The following is a 12,903-nucleotide window of genomic DNA, read 5'->3' as shown; positions in this document are numbered from 1 at the left end:
CCCACCTGAACCTTATGTCTGCCTGTAGGTCTTTGTTTCTCCTTTTTTTTTTTTATTAAGTCTGTTTTTCTAAACTGAAGTCCTAGATTTGTTATCTTCTTGTTTGAAGAAAGCATTTTAGACACAAAAATAAATAAATAAATAAACTTTTAAAACTAGTCTTTAGGGATCAGAATGGTGCAGATTTAGAGAAAAAAATTGCGGCTGGCTGGCTGCCTGGAACCTGCTTCCCTGCTGGAAGTGACTCTGGAGTGAGCTGGGCTGATTAACTGAGGGCACCTGCTCTTAGAACTCTGAAGCTCTGAACAGAATGTATCCAAGATTGAACGCAAACAGTCGCAGGCTTAATATGTGACAGTGGAGAGAGGAGGCAACCTACTGGCTTTTTTCCCAGGAGGGGGCAGCTCTCACAGCAGGGCCCATCTGCCTCAGCAAATTGACAGAAGATGGGTCCCATCTCCCAGACTCCTTCCTCACACAAGCCTGCTAGGCTTTTTTTTTTTTTAAAAAAAAAAAAAACTTTGTCCTAGATGGTACCTCTTTTCTTCTCTTTGCACATTTGCTCTTCTGTAGCATCCCTCCAAGGCACACTTGAAGTCACTAATGTAGAAGAAGCAAATGGATTGTGTAGTGAAGGCAAGACTACCCTACACAGGAATTGATGGCCCGTTAATGAAAAAGAAAATGGTTTTGTGTGTCAGTTGTTGGCAGCCAGTTGCTCAGGTTTGAACTAAGCCAAGAGACCTTGGCCATGAAAATAATTTTGATTCTAGCAAAGGGAATGTACCCACTTTCAGTTTCAGCTCTACTTCACATGTAACAGGTCGACTAGCAAAGGCCTTTTTAATTAAAGGGATCCGGTGCTTTGAAGTGGCTGGACCCTTATCTTTTGCGTCTAACCTTTTTTCATGCTGCCTCTTTGTCCATCTTGTTTTAGACCATGTCTCACTGTGGCCCAGGCTGGCCTAGAGTTACTTCAACTTTGATGCTAAAACTGCGAATTGTTGTTTGTATTTACTTTGGAGGCAGTGTCGCACTATATATCCCTCAGTCTTGCTGTGTAGACCAGGCTGCTCTGTGCTGAACTGCTGCCCTGGCATTCCTGCTTCTCTAAGTATAAACATACCACCATACCATGGCTAACGGGAATCTTTAAATCTTAAATCTCAATTTATGCACAACTCCTGGTTTGACAGCAACAATTTGTGTTTATTGCTGGGTGTTTAACCATGTCTTCTTAAAATGAATTTGTATCTGGGCTTGGTGGTGGCACACACCTTTAATCCCAGCACTTGGGAGCAGAGGCAGGAAGTTCAAGGCCAACCTGATCTGTTGAGAGACTCAACAAACAAAAAGGCTGAATTTGTGTTGGGTGTGGTGACTTGCGTGTACATCTTTAATTTCGGTAGTCAAGAGACAGAGGCAGGTAGGTCTCTGATTTCCAGGCCAGCCAGAGTTGCATAGTAAGCCTGTCTAAAAAAAAGAGAAAGGAAAGGGTGAATTTGCTATCTCTAGGAACAGAAAGCACTGGGTTTTATTACCATTAGGATGGGCAGCTGATCTGCTGGGGAAGAAAGTCATTTTTGGCAGCGAACTAAAATGTGCCAATGCAAGGAAGGGGTTCTTCATTTCTTCACGCCAAAATTATTAGGCAGCCCCAAATGGCAGGCAGGAGCATACAACTTGCTCTTTTTCTTTCTCCTCTATCTCCTTTTTTTGGGTGGGGGACGGGGAGGCAGGGTCTCTATGTATGTAGTCTTGCTGGCTTGGAACTCACAGAGATCTTGCTCTCAAGTGCTGGCATTATAGACGTGTGCCACATGTCTTGTGCTGTTAAAGGAAGCACTTTATGGCTTCTCTTTGTTGTGTTAGCATTGTACTCTGTGTCTTGGGGTCATTATTCAGTAAAGTAAGAGTTGAACACAAGCACTGTGATACCATGACGGATCAGTCTGATCATTGAGTGGTTAATCGGCAGATAGTGTATATGATGTGTAAGTGAGTGGAGAGCAATTCATGTTCCAGGGAGGACAGCAGCATTGGCATGAAGAAGCCATCATGCTTGCTCACAATAGGACACAGCTTAAAACCTGTTTCAAGTTGTTTATTTGTGGCATTTTCCACTTGATATTTTTGGGTCGTGGTTGGGAATTGAAACCGCACAAAGTGAAGCCACAAATGCGAGTAGCTCTTGTACCCATGCATTGTGCATAGCCTCATACATTATTCTGTATATACAGTGTGCCCAGTGTGGGCTCTTGTACCCATGTATATGTGTGTAGCTGCGTACATTATTCTACACATACAGTGTCCGTTTGGGGTGTACTGTTCTGTTTGGAAAACAGTGGTGTTCTTAATGGTGCATTACTTTTTCCAGGGCTTTCAACACGAATGGGAAAGAGCTATTGTGGAAGTCCATGTTTGAGAAGTGAATGTGTCCACAGTTAGCTCAACTCACACAGTAGGTTCTCAACCAATGAACTTTAATACGGTCTTGGTGATGACTCAGCTTTAGCCATTGTTAGGATTCAGAGAAAACTTAAGCCTGTGGAGCTGGGCCTATTAGCATTATGCTTTTAGTGTACACAGAGTTTGGAGAATGACCACTTAACCTAAGAACTTGGTAAAGTTTTTAAATATGCTTCCTGTAACTGCTATGTTTTGTAAACAGTGGAAGGCGCCAGGCCAGGAGCTCCCTGGCTTATGTAATTCATTAGACCTTGATTCTCAGAGCTGTATTTGTTGATGGTTTCTATTCATGAAGTCGGGTAGAAGACAGCCAACATCACCAGTAATAACCTTGTAGTGTGTAAGAGCTTTGTCCTCTGGTCATGTAGGATGGGAAAGAAGGCCACTTTGGGGACTCATAGTTGGAAGTGGGGACTTGTTTGTTTGGGTTTATTTATTTTTGGTTGTGAGCTATCTCTAGCTCATGCTGGTCACAAAACTTGCACTGTAGCTGAGGATGACCTTGAACTTACAATCATCCTGCCTCCCCGTCCAGAATGCTGGGATTACAGCTGTGTACTTCCACACCAGTTTATATGTCGTTAGGGCTCAAGCCTGGGGTTTCCTGTGTGTACCTGCTAGGCAGTCACTCTGTCAACTGAACCAAATCCCTAGCCCGCATTTTGTTTTTATCCTGCGCTGCTACACCCCACACAGTGGCCATCTCACTCAGACACAAATGGACATGCAGGCTTTGGATGAGGCACTTGCCAGTTATTCCTGCTCATCTTCCTGTTGAAATGAAGGACAGATCCTCCATAAGATCTCTAGGACTTACAAAGTACTTTCTTTAAGTTTATTTGCATTGCGTTTTGAATGTTGACCTGTATGTATGTATGTATATGTACTGAGTGCATGCAGCTGCCCACTGAGGCCAGGAGAGTAGGTCAGATCCCCTGCAAATGGGACTGCAAATGATTGTGGGAACTGGGAATGAAACCTTGTTGTCTGCAAGAGCAGCAAGCACTTTTAACTGCTGAGCCCTCTCTCCAAGACTCTAGGAAACTTAGTATAGTGACTTACCCCGTTTGTATCCTGTGCCTTCACCTCAGCATGCTGTGTGAGGGCAGAAGGTGTGGGTGCTGTGTCTCAGTTGGTAAGTTTAGTGAGATGATTTGGCCCAAATGCCTAGAAACTATAGTTTACCTGGGAATTCCAGCTCTTAGTCTCGTGTCAGCAATTGTGGATGCCTTTGCAAACTTCTTATTAACAGTTCTGCTAATGGTATTTAATACCTGATAGTTTAAGTTGCCTTTACTTAGGTCCAGTATTATTTGTATCGTCAAATGGTCAAATAGTAAATGAGCAAAGCTAGTTGGGCGTGGTGGCATAAATTTAGGATTCTAGCGTTGTAGGAACCTTGGCCATTTCAAGGCTTGACTGAGATTGTGAATTCTGGGTCAGCCCAGGTAACTTAGTGAGACCATGTCTCAAAATTTAAAATTAAGAAACAGGACTCAGTATATAACTCAGTGGAAGAGTGCTTGACTAGCGTGTGTTGAGACCTCAGTGGTTCAAACCTCAGAACTGCCCAAAACAAACTACAAAACAGCAACAACAAAACCCCAAACAAACAAAACTGGCTGCTCTTCCAGAGGATCCATTCCAGTGATCTACACAGTGGCTTAAAACTGTAACTTCAGTTTCTGGGGTCTCCGAGGGCAACAGGAACATGAAGTACACAGACATACTTGCAAATAAAGCACCCACGCACATTAAATAGACAAAAAGCTATAGTAAGAAGTGACCAGCGATCATTTATATTTCAGAATTTTCTTTTCTCATGATTGTAAGAACTAGGTCTCCCTCCTGAGCCAAAGAGATGCTTTGTAAGTCGCACCCCATCTTGAGTCAAGACACACTGCTAACTATGTGGATATAGTTCAGCATTCTCAAGAGGTGACTCGGAAAGAGCAAGGGCAGCTCATACTGTAGGGACAGAGGATGGGAACAGATTTTGTACTGGTTGGGGTATTGCTCGGCAGAGTGGAGGACTTGAACTTGGTAGTCCTGGGCGGTCTTCTGTCTAGGAGAATGAACAGGTATGAGCACGTGAGGTTGGTCCTGGTGCTCGCCTGTTCTCAGGCCACCCGTGCGTGGCCTCTATGCTATGAAGCTGAAAGCCAAAGCCAGACAAGTCTGAGCCACGCTGTCAGCCAGCGGATTAGCTCTTTGGCATTCCCTCTGAGTGGCATTAGCTCGCACTACACTCCGACTCATGTTTACCATCTGGAGTGCTCTCTCCAGCAGCCTGTGCTGTGCCAGGACTTTCTGAGGGTTGCTCAGCTTTCTCCTTCATCAACCCTGGGGCCTGGTGTTCTCCACAAAGTCGTCAGTCTGTTGTGTCCACATGTGTGAATGCCTGGCATCAGAAGAATTCGTTAGACCTTAGAGATGGGGAAATGAGCTTTAAGCGTAAGCAGTCAGTGTGCTTAATGGTCCAAGATCTTCCTGTTGTCAAAACTAACAAGTGGGTTTGTCCTCAGGTGGGTCGCTCCTACACAGAGGACACATTCTGCCTTGAGACCCATGCTGGGAGATGCAAAGGGGCTGGGATTTCTCTCCCCCTTTGGAATGCAAAGCCTGGGGGTGAAGATGCTTAAAGGGAGCACCTCCTTTCCTCCCAGGGAGCTGGCTGCTCTCCCCTCCTGGGCTAATGTGCACTGACTAGGGCTAAATGCCTGATGCTCCTGGATGGCATCCAGCCCCTCAGCAAAGCAGCCACATTGGAGATACAGCTGCTGGCATTAAAGGGCTAAGTCCTCTCCAGCTGCTCTGCTTTAACGGGAACCTCCTGCGGTCAGGCAGCTTAAGGGAGCTGTCTTAGCTGGGTTAGAGGAAATGACTAATCTCTACATCTCATAATACTGCTTGGAGGCTCTGGGGAAGATAACCTGGTGGGGTGGGAAGTGGCTGGATAATGGTGTCAGAGTGCTTGACTATTATCATCTCAAAATCGCGGTCCTGGAAGTGCCAGAGCTAAGCCGAGCTATGCAGTAATGAACCGCCTGACGTCCCTGGCCACAGCAGCTGCAGTCCCTGTACTTGCACCACATCTCAGCTCCCAGAAAACCTAAAGCTCTGACCCAGGCACAAATGGCTCTGTGAAAGAAAAAGGATAGGAGCTACAAGACCAAAGAGGCAGGAAGGGACCCTGGCACTGCGTGACATGAGGGAGGTCATGCAGATGTGTCTAGAACTTGAATGGGACAATTGAGATGGTGGAGCTGGCGCAAATCCTGCCAGCTGGACGTTGCCTGCTATGCTTTGGGCAGCGTGTTGGCTATGGAGAGCTCCAGTGGGCTCTAGCACTGACAGAAGTTTGACACGGGCAGAGTGACTACAGTGAGGCCAACATGCTCAAGAGCATGTCACATGTGCAAGGCCCAGTCTCCAGCATACATGGACACCATACGACTGATGTCTAATTTGAACTGGGATGGCAAATTGAGCCTGTTGGCAAAAAGCCAAGCTTGGAAGCATTCACCATCTTCACATTTCAGACAAGGAGCGGCTGTGGTGATGAAAAGGGCATCCTACAGCTCACCAGCTGCAGAGCACCATGTCTCTAACTGATGGGAAGGACCCGGAGACTGCTCTGCAGTGAGCCCCCCATAAAATGGGGGTCCCTCAAACCTTGCTCTTCTGTCCTCACCCTCCTCCCCCAAACTGCATGCACACAGCTGCCTACAGAGCAAGACAGGAGTGAGGAGGGTGGGTGGCTGATGGGCCACCACTGAGCTTGCTCCGACCCAGCCTTGAACAGATCTACAGCTCCACTGCCATGGGCCATCGGTTAGAGGACGTGGAGGACATGGATGGAGCTTCCCCAGCTCTCTGCTGCTGGTTATCAGCTCATTTACCGCACGTGGGCTTCTCCATGCAGTGGTGACTCCTCTGTCTTTCCCCTAGGCTTTCCCCACCCGACTTCAGGTCCTGTCTACCGCAGTGGCTATGGTGTGGCTGTCTGCTCAGAGTTTCAGGTGTGAAAGGTGCCCCTCCCTATCCTTGTCTGTTTACTTGTGTGCCCCTTTTCTCTTTGGATGTCAGACAATAAAGTGGAAATATTCTGCTATGAAAAAGAATTATGGATCTTTTGTCTTACCTCTGTAAAAAGGATTCCAAGGCATGGCCTGGATAACTTGAAAACTGACTGTCTTAGTTAGGGGTTTCTATTGCTATGACCATGCAACTCCTATAAAGGAACACATTACAGTTTCATAGGTTCAGCTCATTATCATGGTAGAAATGGTAGCATGTGGGTAGATGTAGTACTGGAGAAATAACAGAGTTCTACATCTTGCAGGCAACAGGAAGTGATCTGTCTCCCTAGGGGTAGCTTGAGCATAGAAGACCTCAAAGCCTACTCCCACAGTGACACACTTCCTCCAACAAGGCCACACCTCCTAATAGTGCCATTCCTTTTGGGAGCCATTTTCTTTCAAACCACCACACTGGCATAGCAATAGATGGGCAGTGGGAGGTGGTGGCCATCCCACTGAGAGGAAGACTTGAGGCCTGTCAGGATGCTTCCCACTTTGGCCTTTTGTTCCTATTAAATCCTGATTTAAAGAACCAAGATTTGAAGGAGAATTGATCATTTCATTGATTATAAAATGTGCTTCAAAAATAAACTGTTAATACCTTGGGAGACTCAAGGCATCTTATGATCAATAGACTTTTTTTTTTAAAGATTTATTTATTTATGTATTCAACGTATTCAATGTTTTGCCTGCATATCTGCCTGCAGGCCAGAAGAGGGCACCAAATCTCATTACAGATGGTTGTGAGCTACCATGTGGGTGCTGGGAATTGAACTCAAGACCTTTAAAAGAACAGTCAGTGCTCCTAACTGCTGAGCTATCTCTCTAGCCCCCAATCAATAGACTTTTACAATGTATGTTTAGTATTTTCTTGTTGACTCATAAAATAATGACATATATTCCTACATCCCATGTTAGTTTGATTAGAAGTATAAGGTGTTTTGTTGGTGACCTACCTTGCCATGGTCAAAGACCTGTTAAAATAGTTCCAATATTTGGTAGTTTGAACGAGAATGACCCACATAGGGTTGTGTGTTTGAATGCTTGGTCTCAGATGGTGGGACTGTTTGGGGACCATGGCCTTGTTGGAGGAGATGTGCTGCGGGGGTGGGGGGTTGCCTTAGAAGACTTTAGAAGCCTGTGCCACCCCAGTAGCTCCTCTCCCTCTGCCTCCCGTTTATGTCTCATCATGGCAGCTCTCAGCTCCCATTCCAGCACTGTTGACTGCCTGCTGCCGTGCTCCCCACCATGATGTTCATGGACTGTGAACCCACAAATAAAATGTTTTCTTTTATAAGTTGTTGATGTCCCTTCACAACAGAAGAAGTGTGACTAAGACACACTAAGCTAGTGCATGCTAACTAAGGGTGGGGACGTGGAGATTGACCCTTGGGGTTTAATCCTAGCACCAACTAACAAGCAAACCCCAGGGCACCCCTCATCTGAGCATAGCTGCTCCAGGGAAAGCGGAGAACTAAAGTTTCCCACGAAACAGTAGACAGGCAACTGTAACACAGGGTCAGAAATCTATCCCAGACATTATCCCCAGAGTAAAGACTCAAGTCAGGAGAAATACTGTTGGACGGAGGTCTGGTACATTAACAGATTAGTCTACAGTAGTAAAATGAGCAGGCATGAGTGTCTCTTCAGATCCTTGTTTAGTTTGCTCACCAAGTCCAGATACCCAAGGAAAGTCTGTCTTCCACCAAGCAGACTATGATGACTCGATGCCTGTAATGTCATCACTTTGGAGGCTGAGGCAGGAGGATTTTAAAAGTTTGAGAACTGCCTGGGCCACATAGTTACATGCTACCACTAAATGAGACCAAGAAAGAAAGACCAAGGGAAAGAAGGGAAAGCTGTGACTTGGGAAACCAATGGGGGGGGGGGGGGAATGAAGCCTCTAGCATGAGACAAGACACTAAAGTCAGGGAAACTTGCCCTGAAATTAGTAGACTAAAATTATAATTTTGTTTTAAAAGGCTTTCTTGTGGCAGTTACTCAGATAATCTTGAAGAAAGGTGTTGGGTGCCGGGGCATTGGGGTGGAGTGTGTGGGAGCAGTAGGAGAGCTGAGTCTCTGCAGTCACCCGGAGAGAAACTGGGAGGCTGGCCCAGTTCCCAGCTGGAGAAACAGTCTGTGGCTATCATTGCCCTGGTCGGAGTTATGACCCATCTGCAGGTTGGGGTGGGAGTCAGGGTCCCTGCGTGACTCTGAACTTCTCCCTCCCTAAGAGTCACTGCATCTTATCTGCCCTAATCAGAGCTCTGAGATCCCATTGTTCATTTCTCTCTTAATTAGTGCCATCAGACTCCTGTAAACCCCTTCACTAACAGTGCCTGGCCTCCTCAGCTTTCTGAATGTGACTGTGCCTTGTGTGGCTCTCCCTGAGAAGTGATTGCAGATCCTGGCAATGCCGACCCCCTGCCATAGCTGCCCAGAGTGACCACAGCGTGGCTAGATGCTTGCCTTGATTAGCTCTTAACTTCCTTCCAGCCTTTCTCTGACACCGCTGCAGCCCAGCCCTACGCCCTTCCCGTCTCCCATCAGGAGTTCAAGGTCACTGGCAAGCACATTGGTCAACTTGTAGACATTTAATGGCAAGGATATTGTTCCATTTTGTACCTCAAATCTCGGATCTGGAACTGGTGCTCTGTCTCTGTCTGTGTGGTTTCTCCTCTCTCATCACTGCTGCTTTATTCACAACTATCCAATTCTGTGCAGTTTGTTGTATTAAAAATGTTGGAAAAAGTCCAGTGTAAGTGCAATGAAAAGACCAAGAAGAAACATTCACATACTGTGAACAAAGATTGCATTCCTAAACAGAAAACACCCCAGACGGCACTCTTAAAGTCACCACCAAAAGGAAGTGAAGCAAGGGGCAGTGTCCTAGATGATGAACTACCACTGACCCTTCAGCAGGAAGAGGCTGGGCTTCTTCACGCCCAGAAGGCAAAGGTCCCTTCTTATAACCCCTGAAAACAGTCAGGTCATACAGCAGGACAGTGGGCGAATTAGACCTGCTGAGGGTTGCCCATCACTTTGGGTATATGTGGGCTTTTGTTGCTCTATGTTGGAGACAGAGAGTCTCTGTTGTCCAGGCAGATCTCCAGCTCCAGACTCAACAGATTCTCCTGCCTCAGCCTCTAGAGTGGCTAGGAGTTCTTATGGCTTATATTGTTGTCTATGGGGTCTTCCTCCAGCCATCATGGAGAGACAGTCCTTCTCTTCACCATTAGCCAGTGTTGCATCAGCTAGCACAGCTGACTGACTCGCTAACACCAACAGCCCTGCCCTTGGCTCCTGGGAGAGGGTCCTATGAGAACATGGACTAGAAATGGCTTTGTGGAAGTGGTTCTATGAATTACTCTTCAGATCTCCTCCAGACTTCCCACCTAGCAGAGTTAGAAACCCAGGAGACCAAGACCATTATAAGAAGTGGAATTAGGGGGGCGAGGGGCTATCTGTGAAGGAAGAAGCAGCCACATCCAAAAGGGCTGTGTTTAGTTGTCCCAGGGGATGCAGGGCAGAGACCCCTGGAGTGAGGGGCTCAAGTTTCTTCTGAGGCCCCAAGCTGACTTTAACTGTAGTTGATGTGGGTCCAGAGGTTGGGTGTATCTGCAGCCAACTGTAGGCTATCCTGGACCACAGGCTGTGAGGAGCTAGGATTGTAAGCCAGCTCCGGGGAAGCCTGTAGGTGCAGGGCTCTGGAGTCTTTGGTGGGAAATGGTCCTGTGCTTTCAGAGCTCCGGAGTCTAAATGTCCCCTCTAAAAACTCTGGAGTCTGTTCTGGACCTTGCTGGTTCACATGCATGCTGGTTCCATAGGGCAGGCGTCTGTGGGGGCTGGGCTGACTGGGCACCCATGGTGTAGCCAGCCCTCCTCCCCAGTGTGCTCAGTGTTTCCCATTTTCCCTCCCGTCCCTCCAGGTCACCAAGTCCAGGAACAGGCCTGGAGATCATGACTATCCTCCTGCCTCAGTCTCTGCATACGGGGACTACAGGGATGCACCACGACATTTGACTCCTGTTGTTTGCTGCCGCAGGAAGTTCCAAATCCTTTTCACTGAACCACAGTCCCACCCAGCACCCTCAGTCTCAAAGCTCCCCCGAGCCCGCTTTCCCAGCTGTGATCACCCCAATGTCCACTTCTCTGCTCTGAGGCCATTATCATTTTATTTCTCTTCTTGTGTGTGACTTTTTAGCTTTCCTTTGGAGTCCACTTCACTTCCTGAAACTCACGCACACACCCCTCCACAGCTCAGCTAAGCCCAGGGTATGGAAAGGAGGCAAGGCCTTCTTTAGTCACAGCCCTGACTTTGCTGGGAACCACACAGGAAGCAGCCTTGCTCATGCGGGTGAAATGGCATCTGACTGTTAGATGTGGTAAAACCAGGTCTCAGATAGCCATGAGACCTGCTCATGTAGTAGGTCTCTCTACTGCTGAGTTGTCCAGATGAGGAAATGAGTCCACATGCCATGAGACCTGCTCAGTAGTAGGTCTCTCTACTGCTGAGTTGTCCAGATGAGGAAATGAGTCCACATGCCAGACATGAGTCTTACATCCCCTTGGGAAGTTAAAGCAGTGCCTTCATTTCAGGTTTGAGGTCACTCGGGTTACAGAGTAAGACCCTCCTGTCCCCACCTCTTGAGTGCTAGGATACAGATATCTGCCACCACGCCATGTTTATTTGGTGCTGGAGGTCAAACCCAGGGCCTTGAGCAGTCTAGGCCAGCTGAACTACCTTCTAGCCCTGTCTTGTTCTTCAGCCTCGGCACACAAGAATAAGCCAAAATGGTTTTCTTGGAATGGGAGTCTCTGGTTTGGTCCCCATTTTCCCTTAGACCTGGGAACTAAAAGTGTCCCCAGTCTGGCCCTCTCTGGGCTTTTCTGGTTGCACAGTATGGTGTCAGATGAGGCCTGTCCTTTTTATACCTGGAGGTAGCAAGCTAAAGACCAACAGTTGCAGTGGGGGTTGGGGTGGGGGAGGCAGGGGGCTTCCTGCCAGCCAATCGGAAACAACTGCCTAGGCTCTGGGCTCAGATCATCTGCCCCTGCTAAGACAATCATCAACATAAAAGGCTAATTGTATTAATCACCAAGGCACCCATCCTGAGTCCCCCTCCCCTTGGAGAGAGTTATGAATTGCCACTGCAGATGGCTCCCCTGATTGAAAGCAGTACTCAGCGGGAAGAAGGGCCAGATCAGATTACACACCATTAATTAAAAACTTCCCCTGACAAACGAGAGCCAGGGGATGCACACCGAGGGCCTGCCTGGTGGGTCTCTATCCTCCCCAGACCCCTTGTCCCCAACCAGCCCCAGGGACTGTGCCGGTGACTCCTGCGTCTCCAACTGGAGCTGCTGAGATCTGGAGTGCCCAAGGCCAGCTCGTCCCTGTCTAAACAGATGGCCTGGTGTCCTAGAAAAGCCTCCAGAGGAAACGCTAACCTTTGCTTACTTATTCCGTCCGACCTTCGAAACTCTTCAGCTTTAACCTAATTACCGATTCCTCCTTTCTCGGGAAGGCCATCTCTCGCTCCAGTCCTTCTCCACAGAAGGGCTGCTAACGGATTATCAGTGGAAACAGTTTCCAGCTTCCGGCAGGCCACCCCCTTGCTCTTTTGGGTTCCTAAATTCGGTAATCTCTTCAACCACCACAGCCAGCAGAGGAATGATCTGAGGGAGGCGAGAAGGCAGTTCGGGTAAACAGACAAAGTAGCCAGTGTTGGTTCAAACTTTGGGAGTCTGATGCCAAGTAGTTTATTTTTGGCATATTTAAGCACAGCACAATTTGGTGAAATTTTTCCTGGTGATAATTAACTCAATCTTGCATGCACAATAAAGCTTAAGACACGACTGCATTGAAATTCTTTGCAAAGTACATGTGACACTTTCCATAAAGATGGGTTCTATAGATTGACAAATTCACAATAAGGGTCTTGGGGGTGGGGAGCAGATCTGGTGTGGTTTCACAGGCTACACAGACAGTGCAACGGCCACCAGGTTATTAACCACTTCCTCTCCCAGCCCTCTAGGCTGTGTGTTTTACACTCATGGTTCCCCTAGGCAAGGACCTCTGTGCCTCCCATACCTAAATTCTGGGATTGCCAGCGCTGCTCCAGAGTGGTAGGTGGAGACACTAACTCTGACTTCCACCCTCTTCCCAGCCCCTGCGTGGAAGCATAGGCTTCTCAGCTGCTCTCATTTTGGCTCATTTGGAGCTCCAAGTTCTGAACTTTCCTCTTCCTGATCAATTACTGCCTCCTCTCCCTCCCCAGCCGCCCAGCCTCTGTCATTCATTCATCAAACTTTTATTGAGCACCCAGTGTGTGCTTGGCTCTGGGGCACA

Source organism: Myodes glareolus, chromosome 19 (genome assembly GCF_982192425.1).
Source record: "Myodes glareolus chromosome 19, mMyoGla1.1, whole genome shotgun sequence".
Lineage (NCBI taxonomy): Eukaryota > Metazoa > Chordata > Mammalia > Rodentia > Cricetidae > Myodes > Myodes glareolus.
Note: the sequence above shows the minus strand (reverse complement) of the source record.